Raw genomic sequence first — 17500 nt, 5'->3', positions numbered from 1 at the left:
ATCTCCTTCTGCCATTGCATCTACTTCTGCCATTGCTTAGATAAAGTTTAATGGAGACTCCAAAGAGGTCAAGATCAGGGAGGTCGAAGATGATCCTCTGTATGCCTATGTGTGTGACAGGATTTAGACAATTTCCTGGGTAAAACGTTCCACTGTAATAGTGAAGGTGTAAACTTGGCAGTAGAAAATCTTAACAGTATATTTGACCTCTCAGCTTCCCTATCAAATCTAAAAATCTCAAATAGAAAACCTAAGAAAATGAACAATGACAAATGGTTTGATGAAGAATGCAAAAATCTAAGAAAGAAATTGAGAAACCTGTCCAACCAAAAACTTAGAGACCCGGAAAACCTGAGTCTACACCTTCACTATGGTGAATCACTAAAACAATACAGAAGTATACTACGGAAAAAGAAGGAACAGCACGTCAGAAATCAGCGCAAAGTAATTGAAGAATCCATAGACTCTAACCACTTCTGGGAAAATTGGAAAAACACAAAACAAACAACAACACGAAGAATTATCTATCCAAAATGGAGATGTATGGGTAAACCACTTCTCCCATCTTTTTGGCTGTATAACAAAGAATAAAGAGCAAAAACATATACAGAAACAAATACTAATCTTAGAATTAACTATTAAAGACTACCAGAACCCACTGGATTCTCCAATTACCTTGAATGAGCTACAGGACAAAATAAAAACCCTCCAACCCAAGAAGGCCCGTGGTGTTGATGGTATCCTAAATGAAATGATCAAATATACAGACAACAAATTCCAATTGGCTATACTAAAACTCTTTAACATCATCCTTAGCTCTGGCATCTTCCCCAATATTTGGAACCAAGGACTGATCACCCCAATCCACAAAAGTGGAGACAAATCTGACCCCAATAACTACCGTGGGATATGCGTCAACAGCAACCTTGGGAAAATCCTCTGCATTATCATTAACAGCAGACTCGTACATTTCCTCAATGAAAACAATGTACTGAGCAAATGTCAAATTGGCTTTTTATCAAATTACAGTACAACAGACCACCCTGCACACCCTAATTGACAACCAAACAAACCAAAACAAAGGCAAGTCTTCTCATGCTTTGTTGATTTCAAAAAAGCCTTCAACTCAATTTGGCATGAGAGTCTGCAATAAAAATTGATGGAAAGTGGTGTAGGGGGTAAAACATACAACATTATAAAATCCATGTACACAAACAACAAGTGTGAGGTTAAAATTGGCAAAAAACAGACATTTCTTCCCACAGGGCCGTGGGGTGAGACAAGGATGCAGCTTAAGCCCCACCCTCTTCAACATACATATCAATGAATTGGCGCGGGCACTAGAAAGGTCTGCAGTACCCGTCCTCAGCCTACTAGAATCTGAAGTCAAATGTCTACTGTTTGCTGATGATCTGGTGCTTCTGTCACCAACCAAGGAGGGACTATAGCAGCACCTAGATATTATGCACAGATTCTACAAGACCTGGGCACTGACAGTAAATCTCAGTAAGACCAAAATAATGGTGTTCCACAAAAGGTCCATTCGCCAGGACCACAAATGCAAATTCCATCTAGACACCATTGCCCTAGAGCACACAAAAAACTATACATACCTCGACCTAAACTTCAGCGCCACAGGTAACTTCCATAAAGCTGTGAACGAGCTGAGAGAGAAGGCAAGAAGGGCATTCTATGCCATCAAAAGGAACATAAAATTCAACATACCAATTAGGATCTGGCTAAAAATACTTGAATCAGTCATAGAGCCCATTGCCCTTTATGGTTGTGAGGTCTGGAGTCTGCTCACCAACCAAGATTTCACAAAATGGGACAAACACCAAATTGAGACTCTGCATGCAGAATTCTGCAAAAAAAATCCTCTGTGTACAACATAGAACACCAAATAATGCATGCAGAGCAGAATTAGACCAATTCCCACTAATTATCAAAATCCAGAAAAGAGCTGTTAAATTCTACAACCACCTAAAAGGAATCGATTCCCAAACCTTCCATAACAAAGCCATCACCTACAGAGAGATGAACCTGGAGAAGATTCCCCTAAGCAAGCTGGTCCTGGGGCTCTGTTCACAAACACAAACATGCCCCACAGAGCCCCAGGACAGCAGGACAATTAGACCCAACCAAATCATGAGAAAACAAAAAGATAATTACTTGACACATTGGAAAGAATTAACAAAAAAACAGAGCAAACTATAATGCTATTTGGCCCTAAACAGAGAGTACAATGTGGCAGAATACCTGACCACTGTGACTGACCCAAACTTAAGGAAAGCTTTGACTATGTACAGACTCAGTGAGCATAGCCTTGCTATTGAGAAAGGCCACCGAAGGCAGACATGGCTCTCAAGAGAAGACAGGCTATGTGCACACTGCCCACAAAATGAGGTGGAAACTGAGCTGCACTTCCTAACCTCCTGCCCAATGTATGACCATATTAGAGACACATATTTCCCTCAGATTACACAGATCAACAAAGAATTTGAAAACAAACCCAATTTGAATAAACTCCCATATCTACTGGGTGAAATTCCACAGTGTGCCATCACAGCAGCAAGATTTGTGACCTGTTGCCACAAGAAAAGGGCAACCAGTGAAGAACAAACACCATTGTAAATACAACCCATATTTATGCTTATTTATTTTCCCTTGTGTACTTTAACCATTTGTACATTGCTACAACACTGCATATATATATATCATATGACATGTCCTTATTGTTTTGAAACTTCTGTATGTGTAATGTTTACTGTACATTTTTATAGTTTATTTCACTTTTGTATATTATCTACCTCACTTGCTTTGGCAATGTTAACACATGTTTCCCATGCCAATAAATCCCCTTGAATTGAATTGAGAGAGAGAGAGAGAGAGAGAAAATATATAAACTTTGTTGATAGTATAATGAGCGCATGGGGGGTGTCGGGGGAGGGACAGAGGGTGGAGGTGGGAGGTTATCCCTGATTATTGTTTCTCTGTTGGACTCATTTATGATTCATAACCACAAACATACAGTAGCTCTCTTGGAAGTATCCCCTCTACATAACTGGTCACTTGTGGGTTGTCATTCATGAACGACTAAGGTGAGAAGACACTTGACTGAATGTGCACTGTGCTGTGTACTCTCTCATGTTCATTGCTTTTCAATGATCAAAAAATGAACTGCATTTCTGGCAAATTTACATCTGTCATTTAGCAGACATTCTTATCCAGAGCAACTTACAGTAATGAGTGCATAAAATGTTCATACCTGTCCCCCGTCGGAATAGAACACACAACCCTGGTGTTGCAAGCACCATGCTCTACCATCTGAGCCACACAAGCACCATGCTCTACCATCTGAGCCACACAATCACCATGCTCTACCATCTGAGCCACACAAGCACCATGCTATACCATCTGAGCCACACAAGAGATGGGCTGGTCCATTTTTATCCCAGTAGGCCTGCCCACAAAATGATCATTATTTGGATAAAAATGGGTTGGTGTGGGGGCCTCTAGGAGGAAAATGTGCCGGTGTGGGGGCCTCTAGGAGGAAAATGGGTCAGTGTGGGGAACTCTAGAAAGAAAATGGGCCAGTGTGGGGGCCTCTAGGAAGAAAATGGGCCGGTGTGAAGGCCTCTAGGAAGAAAATGGACCAGTGTGGGGAACTCTAGGAAGAAAATGGGCCAGTGTGGGGGCCTCTAGGAAAATAATGAACAGTATACAAAAAGTGAGATTAGGGTACCTGTTAAAGTAACTGTACTAAATCTAGGCCTACGGTTAGAGAGGGACATGAATGTGATGCATTCATCTGTTTAAATAAGAAGACAAGCAGATACGAGTCTGTGCTACTGATTATAGACATCAGTGTAATTCTGATTGAGTAGGCAGCAGGAGACGCCTGGTATTAGTGGGAGGTCTACAAGACCAGATAATCTATTCAGAATGGTTATGAACACTGGGAGGTTTCTGGCTCATCTTTCTATATCTCCCTCTATCTTCCTCTCTCTTTCTCTGTTTCAGAACCCTTTCACTGTTGTTGAAAGGCAGCCAACATTGTTATCTGAATGATACAAACAAATGTCTTCTTTAATGTGTTTTGTTAACCTTCATAATTTTATACAACTTGTGTAATTATTTATCCTTTCTTTTGAGCAGAACTCCAGCGAACCAGGGGGTCTCTTTCTCAGGCACTAGCTCAGTAAGTCATCAACTGAGTAAAAAAGATTTTCCTACGGCCCTGAAAACAGTTGGTGACGTTTGAAGCTCTGTCCCTTGACCGCTGCTTACACATATGTCTCTGTCTGTTATTCCCCTCACATGGCTGTCAGGAGCTGTCCTTGCGGGTCTACAGTTGCTCCAAACCAGAGGAGGTATATGGAAGAGATCACTAATGAGAGAGGATCAACTCTCACTCTCTCTCTCACTACAGTCTCTACATCAAAGGCCTGCAGCCTGTCGTCAATTAAAACAGGCTCAAAGACGGACGACGTCACATCTCATTCATAATAAAACACTGTATAGCTTTTGGGGAATTCTTTTCAGGACCAGTTGCCACAGCTGTGATGTCACAACACTTTCTGATTGATGTAACAAACAGTGGCTATTTCATGGTTATGAAGAGTCATGTCTGTTTGTCATGCAGAGGATCCAACTGCCTAATATATTGTTTTAAAACCTGGTTTGGTCACCTCATGGAGATCCTAATTTCTCATTATATGGGTCACCCTGACTTGTGTATTGCAACAAGACGAGAACATGACATGCTGGTGCCATTTCCGGGCTAAAACCTTAGAGAGTACTGTGGATAGCATGCTGCTGCCTTGTGCTATTTCTACTTTAGGCTGGATTGAGGACCTCCTCATGTTCAAATAAGCCAGATATTTAGCATTGTGCTAATTGCACTCCACCTATAGTAATGAAAAGGCACTCAGCCTGTCTGTTTTCAATAATGTTTTGTGAAAGGGGATCATGCTATTGTGTGTGTGTGTGTGTGTGTGTGTGTGTGTGTGTGTGTGTGTGTGTGTGTGTGTGTGTGTGTGTGTGTGTGTGTGTGTGTGTGTGTGTGTGCGTGCGTGCGTGTGTGTGATACTCTGTTGGTTGCTTGTATAATCAGTGCTATTAGCACTCTGCTCTGTATCAGTGGAGGAGGATGGAGGGATAGATGAATAAAGTGATACTTTCTCTTTTTCTCTTTCTCCCTCTCTCTCTCCATCTCTCTCCCTCTCAGTCTCTCTCTCCCTCTCCCTCTCTCCCTATGTCTCTCTCTCTCTCCCTCTCTCTCCCTCCCAGTAATTATTTCTCTCCCTCTGTCTCTCTCTGTCTCTCTCTGCCTCTCTCTCCATCTCTCTCCCTCTCAGTCTCTCTCTCTCTCTCTCTCTCTCTCTATGCCTCTCTCCCTGTTTTTCCCTATCTGTCACGCCCTGATCTGTTTCACCTGTCCTAGTTATTGTCTCCACCCCCTCCAGGTGTCGCTTGTTATCCCCAGTGTATTTATCCCTGTGTTTCCTGTCTCTCTGTCAGTTCATTTTGTTTCCCCCAGTGTATTTATCCCTGTGTTTCCTGTCTCTCTGTGCCAGTTCATCTTGTTATCCCCAGTGTATTTATCCCTGTGTTTCCTGTCTCTCTGTGCCAGTTCATCTTGTTTTCCCCAGTGTGTTTATCCCTGTGTTTCCTGTCTCTCTGTGCCAGTTCATCTTGTTTTCCCAAGTGTGTTTATCCCTGTGTTTCCTGTCTCTCTGTGCCAGTTCATCTTGTTTTCCCCAGTGTGTTTATCCCTGTGTTTCCTGTCTCTCTGTGCCAGTTCATCTTGTTTACCCCAGTGTGTTTATCCCTGTGTTTCCTGTCTCTCTGTGCCAGTTTGTCTTGTATGTTAGTCAAGTCAACCAGTGTGTTTTTCCGTACTCCTTTTGCTATTCTCTTTTTGCTAGTCCTCTCGGTTTTGACCCCTGTCTGACTCTGGACTACTTTCCCGTCTTCCAGATCATCCTGCCTGCCCTGACCTTGTTCCTGCCTGCCCTGACCTTGTTCCTGCCTGCCCTGACCTTGTTCTGGTTTTGACCTTTTGCCTGTCCACGACCATTCTCCTGCCTTACCGTATTGGATTAATAAATATTGTATATATAATATACTCCAACCATTTGCCTCCTGTGTCTGCATCTGGGTCTCGCCTTGTGTCATGATCAGTCTCTCTCTCTTCCTCTCTGACTCCTCTCCCTTTCTCTCTCTTCATTCACATTCCTCACAACACAACACACACAATGTTGCTGAAGCCACTGAAACATTAAGCCTGAAGACTTCACATGTAAAGTTGGGTGGATACAGGATTTCCAAGCCTGTATCTGTGTTTAGTACCAGTGATTATAGATTATACAGTGTCTCCTGTAGGGAGGAGACCATTACTTACAGGTGATAGTGACAGCTTTACTATACAGTAGATATCTCACCATCACCATCGGATTTACAACATCAGATACTATATAAAATCTATGGGGAGACTCCAAGACTGCTGAGATACTTATCTTATAGTAAACATCATGTATATAGTACATAGCTTAACCGTTAATGGCTGAGGCAGGGTATTTGACTACAGCCTGTTCCTTCTTGTTTTAAAGGCCAAAGTCTGGTCACCTGGTGACCTGTGTACACTATTACATCACCCAGACCTCAGAGACCCAGGAATCCATCAGCTGAACATTCATGTGAGTTTATGATCCCCGTGAGGGACGGTACAAATACAGGGACATGGTTTGTATTGTCAGAGGTACACACCTGATCTGGTTTGTGAGAGGGCTGGAATTAGATTGAGGAAAGAGCTAAGTGTGTGCTCTTCTATTTTTCAATCTTTCCTTCTCTCACTCCTCTCTGACCTTCACTCTTCCTCTCTTCCCCTCGGGCCCCACTTTCAGATGTTTTGTGGCTGCACTTGTCTTCCATTTCTCCATTTCTCATACACAGATAGCTCTCGGTTTTGTTGTAATGCTGTTTACAATATTGTTCCCTCAAAACGTTCAGTCGGGATATATGATATCTCTGCACTGATTGCATTCCAGAAAGGACATGATGTGATACAATATGCTGTATTGTAGTGGTCATCTGGTCAGAAGGGAGGGAAACAAAATAGATGATGGAGAGAGGAAGGGGGGGGCAAGACACGGTCACACTTTATTTGGATTGTACCGTATAGATGCTGTACATGTCACACCATGACCATAGAGAGCCATTGTTTCTCTATGGTGTAGTAGGTCAGGGCATGACTGGGGGTATTCTAGTTTATTATTTCTATGTGGTGTTCTAGTTTATTTTTCTATGATGGTGATTTGTATGATTCCCAATTAGAGGCAGCTGGTAATCGTTGTCTCTAATTGGGGATCATATTTAGGTAGCATTTTTCCCACCTGTGTTTGTGGGATATTATTTTGTGTTTTGTGCATGTGCACCACGTAGTCACGTTTCATTGTTAGTTTATTCGATTTATTGTTTTGTTTTGCTAAATTTAACTTTATAATAAATATTTGGAACTCAACATCCGCTGCGCCCTGGTCCGTCTCTCCTCACGAACGTGACAGAATATCCCACCTACCAAGGACCAAGCAGCGTACTACAATGGGGAAAATAAGTTGGACCTGGGAAGAAATAATGGAAGGACAGGAGATCCTTCCTTGGCAGGAGTCACAGAGGATGCAAGAAGGACGGCGACGACGCCGGGGACCGCGGCCACAGAAACTCCAATAATGTTTTTTTGGGGACACATGGAGCTGGCGGCTGAGCAGAGGGAAGAGCCAAAGACCACCTGGGAGGAGATAGAGAGGTGGTCGGTCGACCCAAGGGGAGAACCAGAGCCCGTCTGGGATTCGATGGAACAGTGTGAGGAGGGATACCGGAGAATGGAGTAGGTTAGGAGTATGCGGCAACGCAGGCGTTTGGAGGAGCGTGTCATCAGTCCGGTGAAACAGGGGCCAGCTCCACGCATCTGGCCTCCAGTGCCTCTCCCCAGTCCGGTACGTCTTGTGTCTCCTCCTCGCACTCTCCCTGAAGTGCGTGTCTCCAGCCCAGTACGTCCTGTGCCTGCTTCCTGCACTCTCCCTGAATTGCGTGTCTCCAGCCCAGTACATCCTGTGCCTGCTTCCTGCACTCTCCCCGAAGTGCGTGTCTCCAGCCCGGTACGTCCTGTGCCTGCTTCCTGCACTCTCCCTGAATTGCGTGTCTCCAGCCCGGTACGTCCTGTGCCTGCTTTCTGCACTCGCCCTGAAGTGCCAGAGACGGTCTACGATGCATTGGGGAGGATAGGAGAGAGTGAAATGAGGGAGATTTTGTGCAAGTGCGTTCTACTCAACATCCGACCAGGGGATCCGGTTAGCAGTCTGGTGCAACTTGGGCTGGCTCCACCCTTCTGGTCTCCAGTGCGCCTCCCCAGTCTGGTACGTCATGTGCCTCCTCCTCGCACTCTCCCTGAAGTGCATGTCACCAATCTGGTACCACCTGTGCCGGCTCCACGTATCAGGCCTCCAGTGCGCCTCCCCAGTCCGGTACGTCCTGTGCCTCCTCCTCGCACTCTCCCTGAAGTGCATGTCACCAATCCGGTACCACCTGTGCCGGCTCCACGTATCAGGCCTCCAGTGCGTCTCCCCAGTCCGGTACGTCCTGTGCCAGTTCCACGCACTCGCCTTGAAGTGTGTGTCACCAGTCAGGAACCCCCTGCGACGGTCCACAGTCCGGAACCCCCTGCGACGGTCCACAATCCGGAACCTCCAGCGACGGTCTGCGGTCTTGCCCAGTATGGGCACGTCGTTTAGCCCGGCGCCATGGCCGGATCCGGGGTCTGGGCGGGGGCTACGACCTGCACCAGAGCCGCCGCCGACATGAATCACCCCCCCTACCCTCCCCAATTGGTTTCAGGTTGTGTGGCTGGAGTCCGCAACTTTGTGGAGGGGGGTCACGCTCTGGTTCTCTATGGCATAGTAGGTCAGGGCATGACTAGGGGGTTTTCTAGGTTTATAATTTCTATGTTGGTGCTCTTGGTATGGTTCCCAGTTAGAGGCAGCTGAGGTTCGTTGTCTCTAATTGGGGATCATACTGAAGGGTTCCCTGTCTCCACCTGCTGTGTGGGATTTTGTTTTGAGTTAGTGCATGTAGCACCTCTGATGTTACGGTTCGTTGTTTGTTTCTTTTTGTTTGGAAGTTTTGCTTAAATAAATATGTGGAACTTTAATCACGCTGCGCCTTGGTCCGTCTCTCCACACAACCGTGACAGAAAAAGGTTTGGGAATATGTCTGAATATAAACAGTGTAGTTATTCCCTCCGCAAGGCATTCAAACAAGTGAAATGCCAGTACAGGGACAAGGTGGAGTTGCACCCCCCTATCCACATCGAAGGGACAGCAGTGGAGAAGGTGGAAAGTTCCTCGGCATACACATCACAGACAAACTGAAATGGTCCACTCACACAGACAATGTGGTGAAGAAGGCGCAACAACGCCTCTTCAACGTCAGGAGGCTGAAGAAATTTGGCTTGTCACCCAAAACCCTGACAAACTTTTACAGATGCACAATCGAGAGCATCCTAATGTGGTTGCATCACAGCCTGGTACGGCAACTGCACCGCCCTCAACCACAAGGCTCCAGAGTGTGATGCGTCCTGCACAACGCATCACCTACCTGCCCTCCATGACACCTACAGCACCCAATGTTACAGGAAGGACATCAACCACCCGAGCTACTGCCTGTTCACACCGCTACCATCCAGAAGGCGAGGTCAGTACAGGTGCATCAAAGCTGGGACCGAGAGACTGAAAAACAGCTTCTATCTCAAGGACATCAGACTCAGAGAGGCTGCTGCTTACATTGAGACCCAATCACTGGCCACTTTAATAAATGGATCACAAATCACTTTATACAATGCACTGTAAATAATGCCACTTTAATAATGTTTACATATCTTACATTACTCATATCACATGTATATACTGTATTTCATACCATCTATTGCACCTTGCCTATGCCTCTCGGCCATCGCTCATCGATATACTTACATGTACATATTCTCATTCACCTCTTTAGATTTGTGTGTATTAGGGAATTGTTAGATTACTTGTTAGATATTACTGCACTGTCGGAGCTAGAAGCACAAGCATTTCGCAACACTCGCATTAACATCTGCTAACCATGTGTATGTGACAAATAAAATAGGATTTTGATTTGATTTAAAAAATAATGGTTCTGTTCTGGAACAGTATGGATCACTTTTGTTCCAGGATCTGTTTCTGTTCCTTGAAAAATTGCATTATTTTCTGCTTTTTGGTTCTGTTCCCTTAAACCAGTTCCAAACCATGGTTGATAAGCAACTACTTTTTGGTTCTATTCCCTAAACCAGTTCCAAACCATGGTTGATAAGCAACTACTTTTTGGTTCTGTTCCCTAAACCAGTTCCAAACCATGGTTGATAAGCAACTACTTTTTGGTTCTGTTCCCTAAACCAGTTCCAAACCATGGTTGATAAGCAACTACTTTTTGGTTCTGTTCCCTAAACCAGTTCCAAATCATGGTTGATAAGCAACTACTTTTTGGTTCTGTTCCCTAAACCAGTTCCAAACCATGGTTGATAAGCAACTACTTTTTGGTTCTGTTCCCTAAACCAGTTCCAAACCATGGTTGATAAGCAACTACTTTTTGGTTCTGTTCCCTAAACCAGTTCCAAACCATGGTTGATAAGCAACTACTTTTTGGTTCTGTTCCCTAAACCTGTTCCAAACCATGGTTGATAAGCAATTACTTGCAAAGGTTACGATTAGGGTTAGGTTTAGAATAAGGGATAAGGTAAGGGTTTTAGGGTTAGGATGAGGGTTAAGGTTAGGGTTATCGCTAGGGTTAGGGTTAGTAGATAGTTAAAATCTTGTTGACAGTTAATGAACGTCTACTGAACATCTAAAAACCATATAAATGGGACTAACCAAATAAAGTGTTACCCCAGATACTGTATATACCTATGAGTAGTCAGGACAAGTCTTGCCTTGTCTACCACACCAATAGCATATCATGATGATAGCATAAACACTAAGGCCCGTTAGCTACAAGTAAGGAAGCGAGTTTGAGGAAACCCGACAGCTTGTGTAGTGGATCTGATTGATTTGGCAATATGTTGAAGGAGACCTTAATATTTAGACTGGTCTCTCATGCCTCTTTTCCATTGCCCTGTATCTCACTCTCCCCCTTCTATCTGCATATCTCTCTCACTCTCCCCCTTCTATCTGTACCTCTCTCTCCCCCTTCTATCTGTACCTCTCTCTCCCCCTTCTATCTGCATATATCTCTCTCTCTCTCCCTTCTATCTGTACCTCTCTCTCCCCCTTCTATCTGTACCGCTATCTCCCCTTCTATCTGTACCTCTCTCTCCCCTTCTATCTGTACCTCTCTCTCCCCCCTTCTATCTGTACCTCTCTCTCCCCCTTCTATCTGTACCTCTCCCTCCCCTTCTATCTGTACCTCTCTCTCCCCCCTTCTATCTGTACCTCTCTCTCCCCCTTCTATCTGTACCTCTCTCTCCCCCTTCTATCTGTACCTCTCTCTCCCCTTCTATCTGCATATCTCTCTCTCTCCCCCTTCTATCTGTACCACTATCTCCCCCTTATATCTGTACCTCTCTCTCCCAATTCTATCTGTACCTCTCTCTCCCCCTTCTATCTGTACCTCTCTCTCCCCCTTCTATCTGTACCTCTCTCTCCCCTTCTATCTGTACCTCTCTCTCCCCCTTCTATCTGTACCTCTCTCTCCCCCTTCTATCTGTACCTCTCTCTCCCCCTTCTATCTGTACCTCTCTCTCCCCCTTCTATCTGTACCGCTATCTCCCCTTCTATCTGCATATCCCTCTCCCTCTCCCATCTCTCTCTCTCCCCCTTCTATCTCTCTCTCCCTCTCCCTCTTCTATCTGTATCTCTCTCTCTCCCCCTTCTATTTGTATCTCTCTCTCTCTCTCCCTCTCCCTCTCCTATCTCTCTCTCTCCCCCTTCTATCTCTCTCTCCCCATTCTATCTCTCTCTCTCTCCCCCTTCTATCTCTCTCTCCCTCTCCCCCTCTATCTGTATCTCTCTCTCTCCCCCTTCTATTTGTATCTCTCTCTCCCTCTCCTATCTCTCTCTCTCCCCCTTCTATCTCTCTCTCTCCCCCTTCTATCTCTCTCTCCCTCTCCCTCTTCTATCTGTATCTCTCTCTCCCCCTTCTATTTGTATCTCTCTCTCTCCCTCTCCCCCTTCTATCTCTCTCTCTCTCTCTCCCTCTCCCTATCTCTCTCTCTCTCCCCCCTTCTATATCTCTCTCTCCCCTTCTATCTCTCTCTCTCTCCCCCTTCTATCTCTCTCTCTCCCCCTTCAATCTCTCTCTCTCTCTCCCCTTCTCTCTCTCTCTCTCCCCCTTCTATCTCTCTCTCTCCCCCTTCTATCTCTCTCCCTCCCTCTTCTATCTGTATCTCTCTCTCTCCCGCCTTCTATTTGTATCTCTCTCTCTAACTCTCCCCCTTCTATCTCTCTCTCTCTCTCTCTCTCTCTCGCTCTCTCTCTCCCTCTCTCTCTCACTCCCTCTCCCCCTTCTATCTCTCTCTCCATCTCTCTCTCACTCCCTCTCCCCCTTCTATCTCGCGTGATCCTGTCCTAGTGATAGATGGGGTTGGATCAGGCTATGGAGGAGAGTAAAGGTATGCAGAGAGATACAGAAACAATGTACACTTGATTTAGAGTGGAAAGAGGACACACAGTATTTCAAGTGTACTCTACCGTCAACTGTGTCTAACTGGTTGCCGTGTGGTTTTCGACGTGTCCTTGCAGCTCTGAGAGAAATCATGTCAGTGGAAGTATAACTGTGATGATGAGGAAACAAGGCAGAGAGGCAGGGGTATCATGGTGTGCAATGTGCCGTGCAAATGCCAAGAGCAGAGCGTGAAAGACAAATCTCCATACAGACACATGGCCGCACACACACATACCACACACACACACAGTATATACACACAGTCATATCCACACAGAAGAACTGCATTTTATTAATGATTTATAGCTTTGCTATTATGGGTATACATTTTCCTTAATAGAATCCTGTAGACAGTTCCACTGTTTGTATTTTTTGCTATCTCACTCACTCATGCTCCCTCCATCATTTGACAAAAGGGTTTTGAGGCAGAGGTGGTGAAATGGTAATAAATAAGGTGTAGACGTATAGCCTGAATTCCTCCTTCCCTTCCCTCCTCTCCTCCACTTCCCTCCTCTCCTCTCCTGTCTTTGTTGCCCCCATTAGCTGGCTTTTAATTAGAGTTTCAGGGCTCAGCCATGTTCAGCTCTGGGCTCAGACATGTCTAGCTGTCACCTAATCACCCCCAACAACCACCTCTACCCAGCTCCAACAACCTCCCTTACCCTCCTCCATCACTATAGTGTATTTCTACCCAGCTACTGTTCCCTTACCCTCCTCCATCACTATAGTGTACCTCTACCCAGCTACTGTTCCCTTACCCTCCTCCATCACTATAGTGTATTTCTACCCAGCTACTGTTCCCTTACCCTCCTCCATCACTACAATGTACCTCTACCCAGCTACTGTTCCCTTACCCTCCTCCATAACTATAGTGTACCTCTACCCAGCTACTGTTGCCTTACCCTCCTCCATCCCTACAATGTACCTCTACCCAGCTACTGTTCCCAAGCCCTCCTCCATCACTATAGTGTACCTCTACCCAGCTACTGTTCCCTTACACTCCTCCATCACTACAGTGTACCTCTACCCAGCTACTGTTCCCTTACACTCCTCCATCACTACAGTGTACCTCTACCCAGCTACTGTTCCCTTACACTCCTCCATCACGACAGTGTACCTCTACCCAGCTACAGCTCCCTTACCCTCCTCCATCACTACAGTGTACCTCTACCCAGCTACTGTTCCCTTACCCTCCTCCATCACTATAGTGTACCTCTACCCAGCTACTGTTCCCTTACCCTCCTCCATCACTACAATGTACATCTACCCAGCTACTGTTCCCTTACCCTCCTCCATCACTACAATGTACCTCTACCCAGTTACTGTTCCCTTACCCTCCTCCATCACTACAGTGTACCTCTACCCAGCTACTGTTCCCTTACCCTCCTCCATCACTATAGTGTACCTCTACCCAGCTACTGTTCCTTTACCCTCCTCCATCACTATAGTGTACCTCTACCCAGCTACTGTTCCCTTACCCTCCTCCATCACTATAGTGTACCTCTACCCAGCTACTGTTCCCTTACACTCCTCCATCACTATAGTGTACCTCTACCCAGCTACTGTTCCCTTACCCTCCTCCATCACTATAGTGTACCTCTACCCAGCTACTGTTCCCTTACCCTCCTCCATCACTATAGTGTACCTCTACCCAGCTACTGTTCCCTTACACTCCTCCATCACTATAGTGTACCTCTACCCAGCTACTGTTTCCTTACCCACCTCCATCACTACAATGTACCTCTACCCAGCTACTGTTCCCAAGCCCTTAGCCTCTACCTGCCCCTGCACTACCACTCTATCTCTCCCCATACCTCCACTCTATCCTTCCTATTACCCCTGCACCTCTACACCTAATCCCATTTACCTCTATCTCCTTACTAAACCCCAGATCTGACTCCATCACTACTTCCCTTTTAAATATCCCTACCTCCCTCTCATTTTGCTACATTCACATTAACATCTGCTAACCATGGGCATGTGACCAACAACATTTGATTTGATATCCTCATAGTGAATTAATGATCTGATGGGAATTGATTAAGAGATTAGTACACATTAAAACTGCCTACAGGCAGACTTGAGGACCATTGAATTCGATCACCATCTCAGCTCTTGGGAACACAGACATCGATGGAAGACAGAGGAAGACTTTGCTATGCTTCATAGATTTCAATTGAAACAGGCCCCAGCTGCCCATACAGAAGGTCCCAGGGGGGAGCTCAATGACATTTTGAAATGGACCCCCAAATTGCTAAGTCCACCCCTGATAGATGACATCCAATCAAAACCCTCCCCAGGACACATTCAGGATCCACTGAGACAGACTGTGGCCACTGGACTGAGAGGAATCTAATTTCCAACCCCAAAATTCCTCCTCTCTTCTGGACGCACAAACAGTATTTGACATTTTTTTATTACTTTGAGCATTTGATTCAGCCTGCCTGAAGGAGCACCAGATATGCAGGGTTTGTACTTTCATAGTCAAGTGTTGCTAAAATATTTAAAGATTTAAAATACTGTTTGAACCCAGGTCTGGGAGAGGCTGGACTGTGCTAATGCTAATGTTAATCAGATGATAAATATTCATGCTGGCTGGTTTAATTAACATCATAACATTGTTGTGTGAGTGCGCTTGACATGTTCTCATCCAGGCCACTTCCCAGACCGCCAATCTCCTCACTCTGCCAACTAAGGTCACTGACTCCACTGCGCATGCTCTCACACACACACACACACACACACACACACACACACACACACACACACACACACACACACACACACACACACACACACACACACACACACACACACACACACACACACACACACACACACACACACACACACACACACACACACACACACACACACACATAGACACACACACTGAACAAGGCTTAGACTGAAATGCCTGTGTGTCTAAGTATACTTTTCCCCTGCTCCTCCAAGCAATAAAAGAAACACATTTAAAGTTACAAAATAAATCTGTTTTGTGTGTGAACTGTGAACCGCCCTCTTTTTGACTGAATCTTTATTCATTTTTACGCACCAATCTCAGAGCATGTTTATGTTTTCTATGTTGGTTGAGCTTGATGGTACTTTATTTCATCCCTACTCTAGAGGAGATATGAGGGCACTTAGGAGACCCAGGACCAGCTGGAGCTCAGGCTCCATCTCCCTCTGGGTGTCTGTAATGGTGAGCCAGCCAGGAGAAGCCACACACACACATCCACTGTATCCTGTTGTTGGCACATCAGACTTGATCAAAGAAGCTTATACCTGACACTCCAAATGATAATTACCAGCATGTCTTTGTTTTTGTTTCATCACAGAATAAACAGCTTACAAATGATGCAATTAATTTTGAGTGACAACAGCTGTGGTGCAGGTCCCCATAGACAAACGGACTGCTACCTTACAAGTTAAGACTTTACTATTACTATACTAAGACTTTACTATTTAGCAATGTAAGTGAGACAGTGTGTGAGTAGGAAAAGAGGAACTGTCAACAGACAACTTGTGACAGACAACTTGTGACCACTGTGAAAATGATAACAGGAAGGAGGTCTCCCCACCCAGGGAAGGGAGAAACCTTCAGGCTTGCAGTAGATTATGTAACATGTTGTAGGATATGATAAGCAATGTGTGTGTTGGAGTAGACTTGTAAATAGCATTGACAGTGTTAGAGAAGATGAGGGGCATTATATAAGGGGAATGATATATGCTATAACCAAATGCGAGGTATAAAAGGCTATGTGCTTGTATGATTTTCAGAGCTCTCTGAATAAAGAACTAACCTTTTGCAGAAATTCTGGGACTTTGTCAAATTCTTCTATTAACCGGGGCCTTACAACCCCTGGGGAATTGGTCAAAGTATATAGTGAGATTTGAGTCAATATCATTGGAACTAGAAATTCTCGTGACAGAAAGAGAAAGAGGGAGGGAGAGAGAGAGACAGAGAGAGAGATAAAGAGATGGAAAGAGAGAGCGAGATGTTCACTAATGTTCACTAATGTTTCCATTGTTTATTTCCCTTTTGTTTATTGTCTATTCCATTTGCTTTGGCAATGTAAACATATGTTTCCCATGCCAATAAAGCCCTTTGAATTGAATTTAACTGAATTAAGAGAGAAAGAGAGCGAGAAATAGAGAAAGGGGAAGAGGGACAGCAACTTTAACTATTTGCACATCATTACAACATATATAGACATAATAAGAGATTTAAAATGTCTCTATTATTTTGGAACTTGTGGGAGTGTAATGTTTACTCTTCACTTTTCATTGTTGATTTAACTTTTGTTTATCCATTTCACTTGCTTTGGCAATGTAAACATATGTTTCCCATGCCAATGAAGTCACTTGAATTGAACTGAATTGAGAGAAAGAGAGAGGGGGGGGGGGGGGGTTGCTTCAGTTAGAGAGGACTAACAAACTAACTAACATCCTTTAATCTGAGGAAACGCCACACCTGATTACCTCCCCTGATTGGCTCTCGGATGCTCCGGCCTACATCGCTGAAGGACAATGTGTTTAGAGATGTGTTTTCCTCTTTCTACCTATTTTCGTTTCACAATGAATGGCAAATACAGAAGCTTGATTGAGGATGGAGTCAGTCGCCTCTTGCTAAGGTAGCAGAAATGTTTCATGAGTGATTGTCCTGTCAGCTTTTATACGCTAGTCTGTTTATATTTGCAATACATTGCGTACCCTCCAGACGTATGATGTCCACACACACACAAATGCATACACCCACACA

General features: G+C 44.8%; 1 protein-coding gene across 1 annotated transcript in view; it reads right to left on the bottom strand.

The window, feature by feature from the left end:
* Positions 1–17500, bottom strand: part of LOC112251848 (pituitary adenylate cyclase-activating polypeptide type I receptor) — a 59999-nt gene that overhangs the window by 35905 nt on the left and 6594 nt on the right. The window lies entirely within an intron of this gene.

The sequence above is a fragment of the Oncorhynchus tshawytscha genome, linkage group LG05 (genome assembly GCF_018296145.1).
Source record: "Oncorhynchus tshawytscha isolate Ot180627B linkage group LG05, Otsh_v2.0, whole genome shotgun sequence".
Classification (NCBI taxonomy): Eukaryota; Metazoa; Chordata; class Actinopteri; order Salmoniformes; family Salmonidae; genus Oncorhynchus; species Oncorhynchus tshawytscha.
Note: the sequence above shows the minus strand (reverse complement) of the source record. Positions and strands in the feature narration are given on the sequence as shown.